The sequence below is a fragment of the Phlebotomus papatasi genome, chromosome 1, assembly GCF_024763615.1.
Source record: "Phlebotomus papatasi isolate M1 chromosome 1, Ppap_2.1, whole genome shotgun sequence".
Taxonomy (NCBI): domain Eukaryota; kingdom Metazoa; phylum Arthropoda; class Insecta; order Diptera; family Psychodidae; genus Phlebotomus; species Phlebotomus papatasi.
The window spans coordinates 5,298,145-5,322,943 of NC_077222.1; the positions used below are offsets into that span (position 1 = coordinate 5,298,145).

At 33.1% G+C, this 24,799-nt stretch overlaps 1 protein-coding gene across 1 annotated transcript in view; it reads right to left on the bottom strand.

Annotated features, from left to right (window-relative positions):
* The window catches only part of LOC129798544 (protein phosphatase 1 regulatory subunit 3B), a 38,153-nt gene extending 23,182 nt beyond the window's left edge, over positions 1-14,971 (bottom strand). The window contains exon 1 of the mRNA XM_055841744.1: positions 14,233-14,971. The gene's annotated coding sequence lies outside the window, so the exon portion shown is untranslated. The remainder of the gene's footprint in view (positions 1-14,232) is intronic.
* Between the last annotated feature and the right edge of the window lie 9,828 nt (positions 14,972-24,799).

The following is a 24,799-nucleotide window of genomic DNA, read 5'->3' on the forward strand; positions in this document are numbered from 1 at the left end:
AATCGCTCTTCTATTGCGGCTATTTTATCTGTTTCAATTTTAAACTGAATTTATGTGAAAAGCAAGAATGTTGCATTAGAAATATTTGTGGGATCAGTCAATTAACTCCTACTTCTCATGATGGTCCAGCCCTTTTGCTATTGTTCCTTTTAGACATCCTCCCAATTCGAATGGCAAAAATTTATGTGGTTTTCATTTTGCAGAATTGAGAATTCCATTGAGTGATATAAATACCACCCACGCATTCGAGTTCTTGTGGTGCAAATTTATTTTCCCTGTACAGTGCAAATTCGATTGTGATCTTGGAGGCTTGAAGTGCCAAGAAGTGCGCCAGACAAGAGAGACTTTAAATGCATACATCCGGACACCAAATGAACTGATGTGGGTTTCCGCGGAGAGAAGTTCAGACCAAATAAATAAATCATTTATACCTTCACGGATAGTATTCAATGTGAAAACCTTCATGGCAAAGTCGCGAGAGATCAGTGTCTCTCTTCTTAGTTTACAAGAAAAATATTTCACACTATGTGAAAATTTTTCGCTTCGATTCACTCCTATGAAGAAGATGTTAATCTCAATGCCTGGTAGAGACACTAATCTTCTTTTGGGCTAAAATTCAGGCCATTGAACTCTGTAATCGCACTTGAGACACTTAATATCACTAATAGAATTCGCGCACTTCTCGCATTCGGATCTCTTGGCCTTTAATCATTATGGTTATTATACTTGATAAACCCATTTGAGCCAAATTTCATGGCATAAAATACTACGTTTGTCCCTATTCTTTTTGTCCATCACATTCAGTGATTATGGCCAGCATAAAATGCGATAAGGACATTAACAAAAAAAAATCTAAGCAAAAAATCATTGCGATACATTTTAATTCATTGTATGAAATTCCATCTTTAGCATGTACATTCTCATGTAATACGCCTTGAAATTCTTCCAGCTTGTTCAATGTTCAACTCTAAAGGGGTGGTGAATTAATTAAAATATTGCACGGGAATCATTTCTGTACCTATTCAATTACAATATCAAAATCTTCAACAAAGATTCCTTAACGAAGAACAGGGCAGTTTCACGTAGTAGGGGGCACTATTAAACATGAGGTAGCACTGCGATATTCCAATTACACTGGTCAAAATAAAAGGGTCAAATTGAGCCAACTGGTGAAAATGAAAGGATGACCGAGGATCCTTTGAAAGTATCCAAGTTTTGACACTTATGGGAAACTGGGGCACCACCAAACACGGGGTAGCACCAAACACTAATTTTTATTTCTAAACTATTTGGACTATCTTGACCATTTGCTTCAGTGGACAAACAACCCTATAAGTTGGCCTCAGATCAATGTCCAAGAAGGAGTACCCGCGACGAATTCCCGATTTTCCTTGTAAATCCTCATTTGGAGTAGTAGACAGACAGTGCGGACAAAATTTCAGAGACAAATCACAGATTTGACCACTGAGGAAGACGCGTTGAAGCGTCGAAAGCTTTGGCAAAAAATTTTGTGTTTTCCTGTCCTGAAAAGATTGCACCCCCTGACGCATCCGGAGGGAGTTCATCTCCTTGACCTTCTTATACGAATTGCCGTCAGTAGGGGAGACCGGGGTAGAATTAGCCACTAAATGAAATTTTTCATCGCGTATAATTTGTACAAAAAACGTTTGTATGATGCTGATAAATATTTTAATAAATACTAAGGGAAGTATATATTTAGAATAAAAAAGCGGTTTCCTCAATATTCCTTTAAAGGAAAAATATAAGATACTACTATCTAATACTATACGTGACTAATTCTGCCCCGGTCTCCCCTAATCTACCGAAAAAGAACATCCCTATAATGCCTAAAAATTTCTATAAGTCTTGTCCTCTGAAGTCGAATATCCTATTAAAAAATTGCAGTGTGTGGTGCTACCCCGTATTTGGTGGTACCCCAGTTTTCCTTACTAAGGCAAAATTATCCAGCAAATGAAATTTTTTTTCCATGGGGGTGACCGGGGCAAAAAGTCACAAAAATCGTAAATTTAAAAGTTCAATATTGTCTAAGATAAAAGAAATCGAGGTTTCAAATTTTTACTATAGCGATAACCCTTATGAATTTCCTTAAACGTTGAAAGTTTGATGAAATTCAAGGATGGATATTGGTATTCTAAGTACTGAAGATGCGGGTGACTGTTCCACTCGCTCCCCTTATTTTTGTAAAATTTTCCTTTAATTCTATTACTTGGTCTTCACAGATCCGATCTACCACGTCCGATTGGTAAAGACCATCCTTAAATGCTAGAATTAAAGAAAAGCTTACAGCAGAAGATAGACGGAAATGTGTATTAACTTTCCGAATGCTTTTTGGGTACATAACGCTTTACAACCGAATAAACTGATTTAAAATAAACACCATTCCGAAATAAGAAACTGCTTAAGAAAAGTTGGTTTTAAAATATTTTAGTAAACCCTAGAAAGGTAAATCATTTACAGATGTTATACCAGCTCATGACCGATTAAGTCCGATGCAGTTGGGTTGGAAATTTCAAGATCTTGCACAAAAATCTAAATTTAAGCAAATCTGTTAAAAAATAGGCCGTCCAAAGTGGTTGAACTTTGAACTTCGAAAAATTGATATCAAAATGGATTTCAAACATTTTTCTTTTTCCAAAATATTCGCCTTGACTACCTCTACAACATATCCGAAAATGAAAAAAAATCATAGGAGCCGTTAGGGATCGTCTAAGACCGGAAGTCGATGTCTCTTACCGTTTGGTCTCTAGCCGTGTCACAAGTTGGAAAAAGTGGATTATGCAAGTGCTCTCTCTTTGAGTTCGAGCAGTAAAATGTGGTTTTCTAGTTATTTTTTAAAAGCCATGACCTCTCTGATATTGGTCGCGAGACAAACCTATGTGTATGATAAGTGTAAGATTGAATGATATTGGAATCTTCCCAGGTTGGATTCTGTGTGATCTGTACGAACCTGTGAGTGTGATAATATGTTAAAATGAATGCTGTTTGTGCATTCCCAGGCTGGATCCTGTGGATCTCTACGAACCTGTGAGATAAATGAATAAATGATTATTATATCTGGCGAAAAAAACCAACTTCCAATTGCCCGATAAAACAATCTTTATTCGCCTTTCGCTGCCTCAAATCCTTGGGAATGTTGTGTGATGATTCATTGAATAAAAGCTCTTCTGATTCTTTTAACAAAAACGGATTTTATTCACTAAACTAATAAAAAGGCGTGTCTTCGCGAAGGTGACATGATGAAAGAGGAAGAAGTGTTGCCTGATGGCATTAATTGTCTTTTTTTCCACCAGAGGCGTTTTGCGCCGTAACAGATATTTTTAGCCTTTTCTAAGGCTGCATGAAGACTTTAGGTTTAGAATGGTTGGAAATAATTTTAAAAAAAAAATAAGTCACTGTTATTAACGTTTAAAATGTAGAAGAAAGCTTTGAATTGCTGCGAATGACTAACGATAAAAACTAAGAAAATGCACATTTTATGGTAAACTTTGGTCCCTCCTGGAATACTTAGAAGAATTATAAAGGCTGAAATTACACGTCTTTTAAGCTTGAGATAATTGAAATCGGTCATGAGGCTTATACGGGCTTCAGACCTAAGGCTTAGCCAGGTTTAACTTCTCTAATTTCTTATTAGTCGAAAATATTTGGAAAATTTTGACTTAGAAATGGACTATTAAGGAAAAGTAATCTATTTGAATCAGAAGAACAAATTAAATTGGTTGCTATTTAGGTTTTTTAATTGTATTTTAGAAACAAAAAGAAACGGAATTTACGAAACTACCCCTTTAAGAAGCTCAGTGACAGGTGGGGTAGTTTTTCACGCATGTACGACTATGAAAACTTTTTGGACAATCAAATGATATAGGATTTCTACTATTGTCCCACCTCGTTCTACGAATTAAGAAGGTTATACGGAAGATGTTTCAGTAATATTCAATTAATATTCATGTTCAATAGTTGCAGGCGTTGCAATAAACTTCGAATGGAACTAGAAACTATATTTTAATGTGATTATACTTTTGTTTAGCCGCAGAGTACTCTCTCAAGACCATAAAGAAGATCATATAAATTCTAAATAGAGAACAAATTAAGGATGGCTCAAATAGGTAACATGCAGAACAATTTTCCTAAACAAATAATATGAATGAATTGATGGATTGTATCTTACAATATAAAGATTTTTATGACGTTGTGAAAGGCAAACTCCTGTGGGTGAATGTCTTTTTCAAGCTAGAAGCACAACTTTGACCAATATTTCTGCTGTCTCCGGATTAGAATAGCAACACCGGAGATGTTTAATTAGCAACCCCCTGAGCAATATCAAAAGGGAATAAATTATCGAGTAACATTTGCAGACCGATGATGTGTGCAGAAGAGAAACATCTCTTGGGAGATGCAAGAGTTAAGATTTATTATTCCCACATCCTAATAAAATTTAATGTTCACCACATAAGTTTAATAATTTCTCTTCGATGTTGGGTACTTTCTTGGGTTCTTCCCATGTTGCAAGAGATGCCTGTGTCTTGTGGTGCACAACATAAACGTTACAATTTTTCAAAATAATAATTGAACAGGTTTATGCATTCTCATTTGCACGCAACCCACGTTGTCCTCCATGGCGAGAGAGGGTTTTCGCCTCAGCCGTACCAGGTCCAGATTGACACACACTTAGCACACTGCCTCTGACCACAAGTGAAGTTACCCAGAATGAATTCTACCACCAAACACTCTGGATAATAATTTAAAGTGCGCGAGAGGAGTCTCAAAGAGATGAAAATGCATAAGAACAGAATCTGGTTGTGGACAGGAGTGTGGGATGATGCGTCTCTCTAAGTCAATGAGTTTATTAAAACTTTAACTGCATCCAATTATGGAATGCTTCTCATGATGGTGCCCAGTTGATGTTCTCTTCTGCATTTTGCGCCCTCCTCGATTAATTTTAATTTCACTTGAGATATAAAACATAAAGGATTTTTAATCGCCAACTCTGTGCTCTCTGCCCCATTCAGTACATCTTCCAATATGATTATTAACAGAAAAAGGGAATAAAGTGAGAAAGGTCAGTTAATTCAACTGATAAATCACTTCAAAGAATCATACAAAAAGTGTCATGTTCTCTGTCTTGAGATTTTAAAAATAGCACAGTGACTTTTTGTACTTATTATGAAGAGTTTCTACACTGATTGCAAGGAAAATGTTATAAATTTTGGGTATACCAATGATAAGAATAAATATAATTTTCACAGTTTTGTCCCAAAATCATATTTGAGAGAGAGAGAGAAAAGAAAGTTGTAACTGCCACAAAGTAAATTTAAATTTCTAAATTAAGAGACCAAACATTGCAGACCTTCAAATGAAAACAGTGGAAAGCGTGTCTTTGTGATATTCAGAAAATCCGGGAAATATGAAAATTTTGAAATGGAAACTCATCTTCCAAAGATTAATATTTTTACGACAGTCTTGAAAAGATTTCTTCAGTTCAGATATCCATATTTATTAAACATAGGGTCGGAGGAATATCTGTTCGACAGGGAACCCCTATTGACACTTTTGTCAAAATGTTGAAAATTATTTTATGTATCTAGTAAAATATAAGTAACATAACGTTTTTTCTGTAATATACCTTTTACTATAAACAAAGATGTTCAAATTTCATATCCTAAATGGTACAGAGTAGGGTGTCAATAGGTGCTGACACGATTTCTTAAAGTGTCAATAGACGTTCCTTTCACCCTACAATATTATCTTTTCAATCTTTTTTTGGCTTAACTTCACGTAGAAATTTTGGTTAGGCGGGATGTAGGGGACCTTTAAATAAGGGTACCTTTGATATAGAGCTTTGTACCCTATTTTTAAATGGAACTGGATCTTACCGTGATTATAATTTAGCTCCACAAACCATTTATGAAGATAAATCACCTTATGATAAGGATAATTTCCATTTAAAAATAGGGAAAAGACCTATTTGACAAATGCCCCAATTCAAAGATGCCCAACATTCCTCTACATTATTTACAAATATTATCCAGTTCTCCCGTGCGAAAAGTATACTAAATTTAGCAAAATATCATAAATTCTTTTGGAAAACACGATAATTGAATATAGTGTAATTGATCATCCTCTGGAAGAGTATTACAGAAGGGACACTCGAAAAAAAAATTACAAGTAGGGGAGAGCCGGCATGTTTGAGAAACTTTTTTTATGTTTTGACTTTAATCAATATTTTTCAAACTCAAAAGAAATATCCTGGAATTTTGTGTAGGCGAAGAGCTCATAATTTTGGACAGTTTCTAAATTTGGACACTTAGAGGGTAAAATTGGACACTAAAAATAAAAATTGATTAAAATAATAGATTTTTATTCCAATATTTGATGAATAATGAATTCTATCTAAATATTTGTTCTTTTTGGAAGATTTTAACACTAAATACGTTAAATTTTGAATATGATTTGAGTTAAAATTGCTTTGTTGAAATTTCAGTGTGAGCAATTGATTACGAGAAATATGACCGAACTACTTCAGTCTTATTTAGCTGTAGTGAAGCACTAACGATTTTTCCTCGCTTTTTTTTCAGTGATATTATTAAATATTTTTCTGATATTTGGCTCTTTAAACTCCTTCCGTAGTATTTTTTCTAAGATTATTTTGTAGTTTTTTTTATTAATTTATATTTTCTTTTCTCTTTCCATCTCTAGTGGTAATATGTCAGTACAAAAGACTATTTTTTTTTATTATTTTAATCCTGGAGTATTCATATCCGCTTATTAAAACGTCATTAAGGGTGAGAATGAGTAGGGGAGATTGGGGCAAAAGGTCATAAATCGAACATTTCAAAATTCAATTTCTTCCATATATAGCATCCATAGACCTTCTTCAATGTCATAAGTTTCTTAGAATCGTAATAAGGAATTTAGAAAATAAAAAAATATCGAAATTCTTAGTCCTTTTTTGTAATATTTTCCTTGCTCAAGATATCAATGTTTGCCTACTTATTTTTCTAAATTGATGAACTGGTGAATATTTCCTAAATGATTTGGATTCTTTGAATACGAAGCCGCTATCTATTTTACAATTTTACAAAGATTCTTTTCCCCAGAAATCCTTTTGTTCGAAACGACCACTTGGGGTAAAAAGTAACAAAAGTTTTGGAGCAAAAAGTAACAAAAACCGAAGCAATTTTTGATCGAAAAGAAACGTCATTGCCATGTCTCGTCGCTGTTATATCATTTTAAAGCGCTTTTCTCGTTCAAATAGAGAAAATGGTGTGTCACAAAGGTATAGAGATCTATAAATTTCCTATGAAAATATGTCATCTAGGTATTTTTTTTTTAAATTTACGGAAGCCTGTAACAAAGCGAATCAAAATGTAATGATACCATGCCTGGTACTATTTGCCCCAGCATGTTTGAGAATGGTCACAAAATTACCTTTTAGAAAACGGCTCGATAAATGTATTTCCTTACAAAATAGAGGAAAATTATTTTCATAAAGTTGTAGAGCGATAAATTTAAAACTGCGCAAATTAGAAATTTCTGAGGCGCTCGGGTAGCTTGTGAAAAAAATGAATATCCGTTTTGTCACTTTTTGCCCCAGTCTCCCCCAATGTTCTGCATATTTTCAAATATCCAATATACCCAAAAGAAACTACCCAGACTTATTTAGTTTTAGTATGACTCATATTCGTTACGGAAATGAGTCTGAAATAAAAAAAAAAATCTGCTACGTAAAACTGCCCCACCCTCCTAGAGAAAACAGAACGGCTTATCCAAACCTTTTCAACGCCTTAATTTGCTTTTTATTATCTTCTTTTTTATCTTATGTAAACTCTCTTTGAATAATGCAGATATCTCATACAACCGTTTTACTCTGAGGGTTCATTTCCAACCCTAAGACGGCAGTGGCCACTATTACACAATCTGTCTGTATTACACAAATTGAAAACCTGTATTTGTCTGCAATATTTGTCTAAATCGAATCATAAATACAGGTAATATTACGGAAAAGCAATTTTTTACACTTTGTTGTAGATTTTACTTCAATTATGCGACTTTAAGAAATTTTATTAACATATCGTCGGTGCCCGCATGGTGAACTTTGGTCCCTGGAATGCTTAGAAGAATTATAAAGGCTGAAGTTACACGTCTTTAAAGCTTGAGATAATTGAAATCGTACATGACGCTTACGCCTGGCTTAGTCAGGCTTAACTTCTCTAATTTCTTATTAGTCGAAAATATTTGGAAAATTTTGACTTAGAAATGGACTATTAAGGAAAACTAATCTATTTGAATCAGAAGAACACAGACGTCTGTATTGTAGTTTGCACTAAATGCAGATACGACAACGGTCGATGCAACCGACTATATGCAGATTGTTGAGAATTCCAAGGCCTTTCCAACGATACTGCTTTTATCCAATTCGGTTAAGCCATTTAGATGGAATAACGTAAAGTAATTGAAAAAATGATTTGCATCAAGATCGTCTTCTTAATTCTAAAATCATTTAGATATGGTTTTTTGTTACATTGGAAATGAAAATCAATCAATCAATATAGATAATATTTTCGTGATTAGTGAATCTATCTATGGTGGAATTGTGAAAATATGTGTATATATATCTAGTTAGACTTTTAAAGTGAAAAATCTAACATTTTCAGATGGACTTTTATGGATTTATCTTGCCAATTTTAATTCAAATATCAATGGATTCAATGTATATCTTGTATCATTTTTACCGAGAGAGGTAATGGACTTTCTAAAGTAGCTTCTCACCTTGTCGCAGCACGATCGCATTGATAAAAATGGCATAAATTTGAATTTTGTGCAGAAGTAAGACTCCAGAGTGACCACGATGATTTTATTGCGGTACTACTACCACACATAATCACATGGCATTTCTTTTTGTGGTTCGAATTAAGAGACCTGAAGATGTCTGTACATTTCAACCGGTTTAATCTGGATCGCGAAAAACTAAAGCCTCTTCGCCTCGGTGGCCAAGAGAAGAGGGCACCTCTCAATTTAGTCACGCACCCAGTGAATGATGATAATAATAGACACACTCCATCTTTTTTCATATCACCATTCGACGACAGACGTTTTTTTTTCTGTGCTTGAGCCTAACGAATTGATTCTGGAGAGACATCATTTGCATTCGCGAGTTTATTTGTGGTCTTGTTTATAATGATTGTCTCGGAAGAAATCTATGCGAAAAAATATTTAATATATAGTGAAATGCAGGAGGAAATTCCAGTTTGACAAGAACTAATTGGTAAGAGGAGAGAGAGAAGAAAATACGGTTTTTAGGAGATTCTATCTTGAAATTGATAAGATGGTAAATGAGAGGCAAATCCAGTTGTGAAGACAAAAATTTGCATTCGATCGCAATAATACTATTCGGAGGGACACGTGAGGTTAACGATTGAGATCGTTTGGGGGTCGAGATATCGCACCACTGGTACTGCCACAAAAACTGAAATATATCCCAAGAATTTTCTTTAGTAATCCATTTGCTGTTTTCATCATCCTACACACACTAAATGATCTTTCTTCATGCGAATTTTGCATGTGAAGGAGTTCCAAGATACTGTTAGTGGGAGCTCAAACACTCATTTAGCAATGTTTCTAACGTTTCGAAGCTCAACAAAATCACTGATTAAAATTTCACTGGAAATCCAGAAAAATCAAGGGATTTCTGCTAAACTGTTGATTGTGGCATTTCTTGAACGGCGCGGTTCCCTTTTCTGTACACTAATCTATTTGAAATTGTTTAAGTCAAGATGGGATAGTACGAAAGCCAGCTTTCAATGTAATAAAAATTAATTGCTGTAATAATTTATTTTATGCTTCAATTAATTAAGATATCCATAAAGCATATGCTTCATGAGATCATGTAAAGCACTTTTTGTGCTATTACCTGTTGGAGAATTTTAAGTGTTCTTCACATAAATTGTAAATACTGAATGTTTAATCTTTAAATCAGACTTTAAATCCTTTAAATTCTAAGCCAATTTGAAAATATTTACAAAGACCTTCTAACTTATAAATATTTAAGCTCACTTTATCTCAAGATTAGAAGTTTCAATAAATATCAGAGAAAAAGATCGATAAAAATATTGATTTAAAAAAATTAAGAGAAAGGTCAGAAATTTACAGGACAATTTATTGTTCAAAATTATTCCTAATTTATTTATTTTGAAAACATCAGACAATTTTTATCAAGAAAATCGAAATTTACGATTTTTTAATTATGTGATCAATCATTATGATTTGAGACTGTTAAGATAAGGTTCGCACATTACATTTGAAACAATTAACCAAAGAAAACAAAGAAAGAATTGCTAAGAATTTGAATAACAAAAAAACATTGATTCTAGATATAATATTTTACAACTGAGAAACTTAAGATTAAATAGGGTGGAGTCATCACTTATGGCCTCTACACATTGGAAGCAATTTTCGTCAAAAATTGGTTTTTTGAAAGAAATTGACTGCAGTGCTGCAATTGAAAACGTCAAAATTCTGTCAAAATGCAATTTTTGACGAAAAATTGTCCCAATGTGTAGTGGTCGTTATGAACGTTATATACTTATAGAGAGCTTGCAGAAATCTTAAATTTTTTTTACCTAAAATAAATTTCGAGAAATCATAAAATTTTTATTTTATGATTTGATTAAAAATGTTGTGATTTTTCATGAAATTGAATATTTTTGCTAGCGGTCAATAAGACTATAAAGGGCTCTACACATTGGGTGCAATTTTCGTCAAAAATACTTTTAAAAGAATGCCTGTGACTGTGAGAAGAAATGTCAAAAATTTTTGATAAGGACATTTTTTGAGGAAAATTGCTCCCAGTAAAGACCATAACGTCCATAACTAATGACTCCACTCTATAATAATTTAATTTTCTCGAAGAAAATCTCGTAAATCAAGAATCTAAAACAAATTTTACCAATTTTCAACATTTACACTTATCCTATATACACACTAGAGAAAATTATGTTCATATTGAAGCAAATTCCTTACATTTGTGTGGGAAAAACTCTTCAATATGGTCATAAATGTCTCTAGTGTGTAGAGGCCATTATTGTCCGAAAATGTCTAAGTTTTAGGTTTTCTTTAATGATTAAAACCAAAAACAATTCTGCGAAAACACTAAGATCAATAGCTCAAAAGTAAAAGATAATTTATTACTCATTCTGAGACTATAAGAGCGTCTACACATTTTGAATAATTTTCATCAAAATGAAATATTTTGAAGTCACTTGACATACGCAATTAAATCGTGACCATAAATCGTAATTCTTGTTATGACAATATTTTAGATATTGGTAATAATCCAAAGTCAAGAAATCGTGGAGCGTCAATTTTCATCCAAAAACTAAAAATTCATGGAAATTCGAGGAACAAAAAAGGTGGCCGAAATTGCAAGCTGGCCGGAATTTGGCACACATACCCTATTAAATTTTCTTGAATTTTTTTCAAAAAAATTAAGAGTATCTTATTTTCTTCAAAATTCCAACCTTCTGTCAAATTGTCGCTGAAATATATTGACAGTTTTCTTCAGAACCACCTTTTGACGCTAAATTTGGATGAATTTTTTCGCAATGTATGGCTTTAGCATGGCTACCAAAATTTTTGATCTTTTTGAGTGTTTTATTTAAAAAATCCAAAATTCAAAACTAGGAAAAATTAAAGTTTTACTATTATTAAATATTTAGTTTTAAAATGAAATATTTTTAATTATGACATAAAGGCCAGTTACGCTTCATCTATTCTAATCTTAATTCAATTTTTTTGTATTTTAAATATTAAAGGTTGTTTCAGCCCGCTTTTAAATAAAAAAAAAAACTTAATGAATGTCAACCATTACTATTTCAGCTTCATTATTTTGTATTTTGTTATATTTCCGTTTATAAGCTTAAAAATAACTCTTTAAAATTCAAGATCGTCATCGGAGAATATGAACCGAGTTTTAAAGGTTGATTTAAGGGATTTACCACTTAAAAATTTATCTCAGGATTAACTCTCTCGTCTCTTTTGGGACTCTAGTACCCAATGAAGCATATGCATTTTCTATGAAAAACAATGTTTTTTAATTATTCAGAGTTGATAAAAATCCGATTCTTGTGGATGATTACAAACGATAAGGATATCCAAATGTAAGATATTTTTTGCAGGACCTCAATTAATTCCTGAGCTTAGATATTTTTGATTAAAAATTGTGAAATTGGCTTGCAGCATATGCTGCGGTCCGGAAAGAGTTAAGGGATAAATCTTATTATATTTAAAATGAATCGTGCAATTTTTTAACTTCTCTTTACACCGCGCAAGAAATTGAGCTTTTAATTTAAATTCTTGTGGTTCTTTTTAATTTTTTGTTGGGTGAAAACAGCATTGTTAATTTAAGTTTGAAGAGGTGTTAGGTGATCGATTCTTATACAGTTTCCCCATGTCTCATTCATTAATTTACGAAAAATACAGAAAATATGTATGAATTTTCTAGGGAAAGGCTTTCAGGCTTCGCACATATTCTGGCTTTGGACACTTCATACATTCTCCACATTCCTTTAATGAGCTGTCTCTAGCAATATATTTTAATAGCTGGTCTTAACTCTTTCGCGTCTTTAGGGTAATGTCATGACTCGGGGAAAAAAGTTTTTTTTGGGTATTTACATTAATTGAAATCTATTTGTTCGTGCACGACATCACAATAGAAGGATGTAAGATTCTTGGCTCATTTTCTCAAGACTCCAGTTAGATTTCAATTAATGTAAATAGCCAAAAAGAAACTTTTTTCCCCGGGTCATATATGACCCTAAAGACGCGAAAGAGTTAAGCCACATATTTTGAAGAAAATAGGCCAGATTCATTAAAAAAAAAGCGTGTGCGAAGCCTGCAAGCTTTCCCATACAAATAATAAAACTAAATTGTAATGCAAATCCAGATTAGCTCCTTAGTGCGTAAAATAAAATTATTTCAAACTTTATTTGTTCTAGAGAATCGTAGACCACTCAAAGGCCTTTAAGTTCCGTTATAAATTAGGGTAAGTGTGCCAAATTTCGGCATAGTTGCATACAAGCGTCAAAATCTCAAGTTTGAAATGTAATATTTTAAATACAAATTTATTTTTTTTATTCTTTCTTCTGAAAGAGTGTTGCTTGGAACCTTGTAAAAAGTTTATCGTCTTTATTTACTTTAAAATAATTCTTAATACAATTTAAAATAAATAAAAATGTTGACATAGCTTTGGTGCCTTATTTCGGCCACCTTCATTCTCATAGTTCCTTGCCCTTCGGGAATTCATCCAATATCTTTTTCACGTCATCTCGTTTGTCGAAGCTATATTTTTTGTTATTCTTTTGCATTGTATAATCTCTAGAGTACGTAAAATCTAAAAGTTCATGAAAATTCGAGGAACAAAAGAGGTGGCCGAAATTGCAAGATGGCCGGAATTTGGCACACTTACTCTATTAAATTTGGTAAGGTAGAATCAAATTTATTAACATTTATGCATAAAATATTGTAGAAAATGGGTTTGCCTAAACTTCAGGCGTAAAGGCCAATTATAAAATATACAAAAAGAGACGAAAATGAAAATGAAAACTCGAAGGCACTTGGATACGACATCTTACTTTATATAAGAATTTAAATAAAAATACATCACGAAGAGCATCAAATTATACGTTTTGTCATGCATTGATGGAAAATGTAAAAGTAATTTAAATTTCAGAATAAAATACAACTTCAAAAAGCACATTTGATCATTGGTTATCTGAGAATAAACTGAAAGACAAATATTTGAAACTCAATTTAATTAGAAATTCAAATACCGCTAAAATACCAATTGAAAAGAGACCGACAATTTGAAATATCTTGCGTCTATATACTTGAATTGCTTTTTGCGCAAATGGGCTATTTTCGAAAGTTCATCTCATACGGAGGAAACATATGTTTAGGAATGATGTAGGAATCGTCTGTGGGAAATGCATGATATTAAATTGAAGAAATAGACATTAAAAATAGATTTCTCATTGGAGACAACTGTTGTGTTAATTTAGCTTCAAGTTGAAGGTCAAAATTTTCAGGGAAATACTATCAACTCTGTCGTACTCTAATACATCAAATGTCCATGAAAAGGTGACTGTTACACGCAATTATTCATTTCCTAAACAGACGGTTCAAGAATATCTAACACTCTCTTAATTAAAAGTATCTTACCTTTTTTTCTGAGTATGTGGAGGAAGTGAAATATATCTTGTGAAGATTCTGTATTGCACAATTCACGCACTTTTTGTTGGTGAAGAAGAAACGTTGCTTCAATTCTTTTAATTTAGTTAAATTGAAGAAACGATTAAAAAATCACATAATCTTTTAAACTTTTAGTGACTCTTTAAAGTTATAAAAATTAGCAATAGAACATCCGCAAAAGCACCAAATAGACAATTTCCAGAGATATAAGGCTCAATTCATGACTAATTGCATCTTCTTTTTATCAAACGTTTTACTTTTTGTAACTGTATAATTGAAGATTGAGCGGCTAAACTGGAAGTTACTGTAACACTAAATACGAACAAGTTTTAAATTAAGTAGCTATTAGGACACATTTGTGGCCACAATTTCTTTCACCCTAATCCGCAAAGGGATTTGGTACACAGCACTTGAAAAAGGAAGCTTCTTTAGTGAAGGAATATTAAGCCAAGATGGCAAGCTCTGGGTGAGAACGTGCGCCAAGCGCAGCTATTTGTGAGTTACTGATAATGGAGTAGTCATTCGATTTGTGAAGCTCTCTCAAGAGCACGCCTCAGTCACATTTTCCCCACTCCCGGTCACTGATTGTGACTGAATGTGCGTGTATGTATGATCTATGAATGGCAATGCCGGCCACTTCGTCCTGGCCAGCTCTCCTCGCCTTCTGCCCGAGAGAGACGCGTGCGCCTCTCCATGACAATCTCCGAGGCGCACAGAGGCGACACATTGGCGATAACCGGCATGTTCAGTCCGAGAGAGTTCACAGAGATCAGCGGGGGCTTCTCCTCACACATACTCATGCCTTTCTGGGAGACCCTCTATGGAGGAGAAACCTAGGAAGCTTTTGGAATTTATGATTCTAAAAAGACTACAGCACTATAAAGCTCTTCGTGCTTTAATTGAGAAGTGTCTTAGAAAAGTTTCCTAATACGGGCTTCATATCTACACTCAGTCTCGGCATTAAGTCCTTCGGGATTATGCACCTGACGGAATTACGTACATACAATTACGCAAGTTTGCCTACTCTTGGGAGTCAATTTATGAAATTGTATTGTATTGTATTGTATTTATTTTTCCATTATCATTGACAATATTTGGCCATGTTCAACCTTTCATACCTTGCGGCCATCGCCGTCTTAGTGTTGGTTACCAACCTCCAGGGTGAAAACGATGGAAAACCCCTTCACAGGTTGTATATTGTCAGGTTTACACTTTTACATTTTTATATTGAATCCTGAGTTTGTCCATGAGTGCCTAAGTCAATGATAAGAATAGAGGCCTAGCTATCCTAGCTGTTGGCCATAAGAATGCAGCAAGATATCACAACATACATAGAAACCAAGACCGTAAATTTGAAATACGCATTTTTGAAATACACCTGAATGTATATTATGTTGCGACGCGGGAAATTTGAAAACATTTTGCTACTTTTTCAGAATAAAAATTTAATTTCTTTTATTAAGGTAATTTTTTTAAATATTCTAACCATTTATTAAAGAACTCTCGCCAAAAAGTACTGTTTCTTAATGCATTTCTATTAAACAGTTGAATCTTTTTGTTTGAACTACTTTTACTCCGCGTGAAATTCGTTCTACGGCCGATTTATTTAAAAGAAAGCCCCTGCGGGTATGCAAATTTTCTCGATGCATAAAGCCATTTCGCGCGTTTTTTTCGGTCCCGAAAATATGCATAATGTCGGGATCTAGTGTAATGCCCTACTCTGAAAAAAATGTTTTGTCAAATTAACAAGATAAGTTTGTAAAAATGATGTTCTTCCATACAGAATATGGAAAAGTTTTGTCAAATCGGCGGCCAACTGGATCTTGTTAAAAGTTTGTCAAAAGAGTGTTTTTCTATATAAAATGCAAGAAAAAGTTTTGTCAAATTAGTAAATAACATCCTTTTGACAAAATTTCAACAAAATCCATTTGTTCTTTAACAAGATATTTTTTTCAGAGTAGACACACTTACGATTTAAGCCGAGAGACGACTTAGTGGAAAATTATGGAAATATGGTTTAACCATTATTTTTAATATAATTACGTTAGCCGTCTCTCGGCTAATCCTTAGGTCTGTCAAGACCCTAATGCTGGCTTCAGACTAAAGGTTTAGCCCAGTTCCCGAAGGTCTCAAAAATCTTAATAACAAGCAATTTTATTGATTTTTCAAAATCTAGTGAATCATTTGCCCTTATAATAAAATTATTATTTTTTAAACATTTGTATAGGAATGAACTTCTTTTTAACTTATTTAAAACAAACAGCTGTACATGTACATTGTAAATACTTTTTTGGAGAACGAATAAATAATAAATAAATAAAAAAATAATCCAATCCTAAATAACTATTTCCCAAAAAATCATGCCTGATAAGGAATTAGAGGAGTTAAGCCAGATAGCTAAGCCTTAGGTCTGAAGCCTGTATAAAGCTTAGCAATCTGGCTTAACTCCTCTAATTCCTTATCAGGCATGATTTTTTGGGAAATAGTTATTTAGGATTGGATTATTTTTTTATTTATTTATTATTTATTCGTTCTCCAAAAAAGTATTTACAATGTACATGTACAGCTGTTTGTTTTAAATAAGTTAAAAAGAAGTTCATTCCTATACAAATGTTTAAAAAATAATAATTTTATTATAAGGGCAAATGATTCACTAGATTTTGAAAAATCAATAAAATTGCTTGTTACTTAGATTTTTGATACCTTCGGGGACAGAGCTAAACCTCCAGTCTGAAGCCGACATAAGGCTTAGCCATATGGCTTAAATCCTCTAATTCCTTATCTGGCAAGATGTTTGAGGAAATTGTTGCTTCGGATTGGATATTAAGGGAAAATTATCCATTAGATTTTTAAAAATTTTCAAAATTGGTTGTAATTTAGATTTTTAAAGCATTCAGGAACTGGGCTAAGCCTCCTGTCTGAAACCAGTATAACTCTTTCGCATCGTTAAGGGCTCTAAGCACCTTCAAGAAAATATCGTTACGATACTAGGGGTAGGATGAAACCTTCTAACCGCCCGAAGAGACGATCAAATAAGCTCCCAGGCAAAGGAATTACTCTTGTAGTCTTTTATTGAACTTCACTGCTACATTTTACTTTAATTTTCGAAGCGGGAGCCGAATGGGCCATTATAGAGACCAGGTTATGATAAGGATAGAGAAAGAAAAAAGAATGAGATTAACAAAAAAATAAAAAATAATAAATTAAAAGGAAAATATTGCCTAACAGCAATTCCTTTTTTAGAGCGTTCTTTTTTTAAAGTGTTTTTTAAGTGTTCTTTTTTTCTATCCTCCCCTAAATCTTATCTATTTTACAATTATGCAGGCCAAAGTAATTTTTTAAATCATTCTTATACTTTTAAAGAATATTGACTTTTTGATTGATAACACTAGGTGTGACTGTAGAAAAGACTAAAAGTTAAAATAAAAAATTCATAGTTCACACACATTTCGGTTGGGAATCAGATCAATCTGGTTGCGAACCCTAATATTCAGTCACTTTGCAAAAGTAATCATCAGTCTAATTAGACATCTTGTTTTGACGCCCTCAATGCTCGACCACACTCACAGTTTCTCGCATAAATGAAATGTTTTGGCTAAATATACACCATAGAGAATGTGATAATTTGCCTGACAAATGCACTAATAGCCAGGGCATCCTTCACTAATCAACTCAAAAGAGATCATGTAATTAGGCTTTAAGGCGCCAAGCCTACATTTCCCCTTCAAATTTTTATTTGTGCATTTCACACTAATACCATCCGGTTTAGTGCGGAATAGATTTAAAGAAGTTGTCTTCACCTTGAAACTATCTGGAAGAATAAATTACGGATTAGACTAAGAAAACCGGGATAGCTTTGAACATCTTTAAGGAGACGGCAAAGTAAATGTTTGTTTTTTTTTTTCGCTGAGAACACAATGACTAAAAAAAAGTGTGGTCTATTCCAGAATGTTTTGATAGTCAGATGGTTATGGAATATGCTAAAATATTCCTGTAATAATTATCAATTAGAGATAATATTCATGTATTACAAATAGCTTTGAAGGGCTAATAGTAAGCTTAGGGAATAGGGGAAGGTTTTGCAGCTTCGTAAAAGTTGATTTTTTTCCAAGTTCCTAAATGAATTTAATCCATGGTCATATATTCTAATAGCTCACATTTCCTGATAAACTTGGAAGCCTACAACTTTTTTCCTGTGTCCAAAATGCAAATATAATAATGGACCTAAAATCGTAATTCTGATGTATAATATTTTATGCATTTTTGCACAAGTCAAGTGTCTTTTTGGAAAAAACAACAATTCCAAGTTATAGAGGATTTATCAGGGTTAATATTTACCGTGAAAATCTTTTGCTCTAAGAAGGTCATTTTCGTCAGTGGAGGAAAATTCACAAAAATTACCACCTTTGCAGCTCAGGAAAAATGAATTTTACAGCTTCGTAAAAACATCTGTCAAAATTACTAATATTTTTCATAGAAGCGATGGCATTTTCTCTGGACATTGTAGAACTCAGAAATTGAAAAAATAAAACACAGAATGAACAAGAAATTCAGGAAAGCAAAAGATGTTGCCGGAATAGGCAACACTACCTCACCGGAGAGACGCTCACAAAGTATCTACTTTTTACGCGAAATACAAGATCCAGCTGGGAAATTTCACCCGAAATTTAAAGCTTGATTTACTATTAACATAAACAGAAACAATTTTTAATGAAAACTAATCAATTTTCATGAAAAACATCGAAGGAAAACCTTTTGCAGTTCACCACAAATAGTAAGACTGCTAAAAACACAATCGATCTGTCACATTTTTTGTAAGACTCTATCCACACTGAGTTTTTTACAACGCAATTTAAATTCAAATTATACCTAAAAATTAACAGCCTTTGTGTTAATACATCCTAAAATGAATAAATATTTAAAAGAAAAATGAATTCATTGACTATTCGAAGATAACATACATAATTTTAATTTGTTTATTTGCATGGCCGGAATTACACTCAAAGTGGCCGAAATTAGAAGCTGGCCGAAATTTGGTACTCTTCCCCTAAGCATATTTCTCGTTAAGATAGAGAAAAAATATCTTTGAAAAAGTTGTAGAGGAATAAATTTCCTATAAAATTATGTCTATTTGATATTTTTAACGTTTGCGCGAGTAAAACGTCACAAATTATCCGAAGACTGACAAAATCTGCTCCAGCAATTTTGAGAATCTCCACAAAATCGACTTTTAGAAAATGATTCCGAAAATCACATTTCTTTCGAGATAGAGGAAAATAGTCTTCTGCAATGTTGTAGACTGTAGAGCAGTAATTTCCTATAAGAATATGCTCATTATAAAACGTTTAAGTTTTCTCAGAGCTCGTGAAAGAATTAAATATACGTTTTGACAAGTTTTTCCCCAGTCTCCCCTAAGTTCACAAGGAAATTGGGATATTAAACAATTTTCACGACAATCTCGAAGGAAAACACGCACTTTTCCATCAAAATGAGACTTCATCAGATGTTTTTCTTTCACTTCTATCAAATCAAACATTAAGCATAAATTTGCTTATAGTAGGTGTGATTCTTTCATTGCCCATGCGGTGCGTTTTGCGCATTTTTCATCTAATTGCTTTGTTTTCAAGCGGAATTTACCACATTTTACTTTAAATTGGTTACTGGCAAAGGGGGGATATTTGGGTGAAAATGTGTACACCACTTCCAGACACTTCCAATATTTATATGGAAGAGGCTTTCGCATTTCCATATATTCGCAACACTCGAGAATTTTGCAATACTTCCAGCACTTCCTGCACTTCATGCACTTCTCATACTTAGAAATCAATAATTTATTTAATCTGATGAAAAATCTAATTAGAACAAGTTTTAAAAAAAAAAACTCAAAAAATTTATTTTTATACATATTTTTAACATTTTACTAAACCCTTAAAATATTTTTTTTATGGAAGTATGTCACTTAATCTTTCCAAAATTAGTCTAACATTAAATATTACAAATGTACCTCTTCGTTCCTTATCTTGTAAAAGTCCTCAAAAGCACAAATCGACTTTTTTGAAGAATACTTTTGGCATTGAAGAGATGTAAGACCTTTCCAGTAAACGCAAAAAGGTAAACAAAAAAAAATGATGGAAGTAACCTATGGGATACCCCTTAACGACAATCGCGATAAAGTTATTTTATTTTATTTTATTTAAAGTCAGCAAATTTATTTAAAGTCAACTGCAATAGCTATGTCATTATTTGCGAGACAGTACATTAATTGAGACGCTCAGAGCAGAAATGGACTATTTTAATAGAGCAATGCATACAAAGGATACCACTTCTGCTCTGAGCGTCTCAATTGGAAATTCCTGTAAAAAATAAGGAAAACTATTATACTACTGAGTATTTCCTCGGAGAAATTACAATTTGGGCGCATTTGCTCAATTTAATACTCATAAAAAAAACTTGAAAATTTCAACAAACATTTTCAAAATATACTGCGGCTCAAATTTAAAATATCAAGTAAAAGTAACGTACTCTGACACATACGGAATTAGACAGAATTTTATATTCGAACACTCCCACTTCCAAAGACTTCCAATCACTTCATTTTCAGCTGTACACCACTTCTGACTCTAATATCTCCCCCTTGGTTACTGGTCATTTTGAAAAGATGTTCTGTAAGACAGATTGAAGGTATTAGAGCAAATTTGAAGATTACAATAGGTGTGTTTAGTGCTTTCTGATTTGTGTAGAGATAAAACCAGATTTCTTATGGTAGCTGTGATTCTTTCATTGGCACTTCGATGCATTTTGAGCATTTTTCATTCGATTTTCCTTGTTTTAAAGTTGAACTTCCCACATTTCACTTTAAATTAGTGGCTGGTTATTTTTAAAAACAATAATGTCCGAATTATGTTTTATAAGACCAATTGGAGATGTTAGAGGAAATCTGAGGATTACAATAGGTCTGATTATGAGAGAATCCCACCTAACCAAGCACTTAACTGACTGTCAGAATGCAGTGCAAAAGTGGTTTTCCGAGTGTCACCTAAACATGTCTTAGAAAAATAGCATAAAATTGATTTTTTAATTCGTGATATCTCCTAAAAACGGTGAAAATAAGTAGATGAAAGTTCCAGCTAGACAGTGATGCGCAAATTTTTGTGTCCAGTGTAATGTTTCTGGGGAAAATGAGGCCTACATAGGTGGACAAAATGTTGTACGAAGCTGAGCAAACCAGGGAAGCTTCGTAAAAATCGCCACTAAATTCTAATTGTCCTGTAGAGGAAAATCCAAGGACTTCCAGGCATTTTGTGAGGCGGAATTATGAATCTAATAAGTAAGAGATTTTTTTGACATAGTGATATAATTGATTTGGTTTGTGTGGCATTCAGTAAAAAATCTTAAATCTTGAACATCTTTTTCCCTACGAAGCTGCACAATGTCCCCCTAATACAATCTGCCAATCTTATTTGAATCAATCATTTTCTCTCAAATTCATGTACAATTTTATTATGAATTTACGAAGAATATTAGAAATAAGCTAATATAAGTGATCAATATTAGATCAATATTTGAGTGCTAAAAATTGCCTTTCCTTTTTAATCCAATGGAATTTTCTACGATAGCTCCCTATGTTTCAAGCTCAAAATGAAGAAGGTGGAGTTTAGTTTGAAAATTAAGGTCATGTCATTCGTCCCAAAAACGACTTATCAGAAGTTTGTTGAACACTCCATGGTGATATCTCTAACCGTTTGACCTACTCATTAATTAGAGGGCGGATAAATAAAATACCAAATCACCCTCATTCCAAAACTTCACACTCCACACTGTTTTGTTAGGCAAAAAAAATCAATATAAGGAATATTTTGAAGAAAACATGAAAGGTTGCCATCAATCAGTATATAAGATAACCTTGAGATATCTCTTTAAGACAGAGTTAGTAATTTTCTTTTATATAAATGCAATACTTTCACAATTTGGACCTTCAAACTTTCCCTTTCCGTGATCCACTTTCTTTATTAGAAAAACCTGTGCAAAAAAGGAGACGCAATTGTTTAAGCGCAATCTCTCTACGTCAAATAATTATTTGCACACTCCATTGCCGAAAAAATTGTCCAATGCACAGATAAAGCAAAGATTAAATTTTAATATTTACACAGAGAATTGTAAAAAAAAAAGTCAATAAGGATTACAAGTGAAATTTCGCTGGGAATCAACATATGGCCACATCATATGACCATTTTGCCCATTCTCTACGTCTTGCCAATAAAACCAATTCCCATTCCGCCTTATTGAAAATTGGACTAATGATAAAAATAGCGATAACCTATTACGAATGTATTTTTATTTAATTAGCAAACCAATTTCTTGGAGTATGTATTCTTTTGCCTCGCTTGAAAAAAGTGCTTTATTGAGCTCATATCAAATTTAAAAAAAAATATAAAACTTGACCCCTCATTCTACTTGAGGATCTCCGAATACAAGAGAATGTTAAAGAGCAAAAATGAAAATACTGATATAAAAAAAAGAAGATGAGAATGAAAAGTCATTTACAAATGAAGATTATTCTCCATTGTATTTCCTCTCAAATGAACAATACAGAGAATATTTTTTTTTTATTAAGATAAGCGCTTTGCGATAAAAGAAACTTTCGTAAAAATAAAACAACCAAATGATCTCTCTCAATGACACGTGTAAAAGCGAAATAAATTCTACCTCATTTGTTAAATAAAGATGACCCCACCGCAGCAAGGATGCCTTCACAATTGTGAAATAAAACAGAATGATATTGCAATTTTGCTAAATGCATCCATGCCTGCAATTGACAAAAACGAAAACCATTTCTTTTCACCTCAAACTATAATCGAAATAGAGAAATTATGCAAAAACAAAGCAATGATATTAATTGAAAGTATCGAAGATGTGAATCGTTAAAATGTTAAAAGTATCACTTGAACAAATAAAGCTCTTTTCCCTTGACTGATCTTCATAGCCGACGTTTTATCGTAGGGCATTAAATTACTTGTCCACTTTCTCCAACACTGATAAAATACTTTATTAATAAATTGTCGATTGAATAGTATTATTGCAAAAAGTTACATATTTTTTGACAAAAAAGGGTAGCCAAATGCTTTAGTTTCTGCGGAAAAATATTGTCAAATGGATATTTTATTTTTTTATAAGATCCTGAATTTCTGAGAATCATCAGAATATAAATTAGATTTTTTTGCAAAATTCTTTTTTTAACTTTTAAGGTACTCTTTGACACCCCCTACCTTTCCTGTGAATATTATATACCGAAAGTTAACTATTTTTAAGGTTTATAGGCATTACTGGAGTTTCAAATCTCAAAAATTTTATAGGGGAGATCGGAGTACTTTTAGCCAGCAAATGAAGCTTTTTTTCGCGCATGATGTGTGAAAAAATGATAAGGTTTGTCTAATGTTTTTATGTTTGATAAGTAGCATTAGGATATTGGTTGTATGAAACAGTGTAGTTCTGAGAGAGGATAATGAAAAATGTATGATACATTGGCTAAACGTGCCCCGGCCTGGGTAGATATAACCACTTTTTGGGTACTAATTGCCACCAGATTTCCAGACGAAATTATAAACTGTAAACATCAAATATTGTTTCACGTGATACATTTAAGCCCACTGATGCTAAATATAATAATATAATGAGCCAAATTCACATGTAACACATTGAAAAAAATTATTTGTGCGAAGTATAAATCGTCCGAAGGCAGCGTGCTTTCCCCTAGTGGTTTTTCATCTAACAATTATCCATGTATTAGTGGAAAATCATTGATAGTTTTAGCCCGCCACGGAAGAGTGGCTACATCTGCCCCGAGGGCTGTTTCAGTGTTTACCACCTTATATAAAAAAAGTAGATAAATATTGTGCAAGTGAAAAATATCTCTTAATTAACTATATTAAACCAGAAACAAAGTAAATCTATGAAATCTTTACTAACAACTTAGAAAACCAAATGCTGGGCCAAAAACTGTAACATCAAAACTACAATTTTATACGCATTTTATAAAAATGCTTCTAAATTGTAGGATAACAGGATCAGACTTATAAATATTTCTGGGAATATGGGGATGTGTTCCTGCTTTCATTAAATCATTAAAATTTGGACAGGGCTTTTTTTCTTTATAAAGGAGAATGGTCAAATCCGGTCCCGGAATCGCCACGAACGGGACCTATGGCGGCATTGGATATACATTAGTATAGGTAACAACTTTTGTTCTGGGACCAATGTTCTAAACCATGGAGGAACAGTTCTATAGCATAAAAATTATTTTTTAGAATTATGAAAAATGATCAAAAGTATATGAGCGTTGGTTCATCTTCATACAAAGATTAGAGTAGACGCATTTTGAAGATATTGATATAAGGTTGAGAAAAATGCCGGGACCCAAAACGATAAACGCTGGGTGTCCTTGTAAAAAAAAGGCCTTTATCCTTCCGAAAAATCGTTGTTTTGACTAGGGGAAACTGGGGTACCACCAAACACTTTTGAAAGATGCGATTTTGACTGA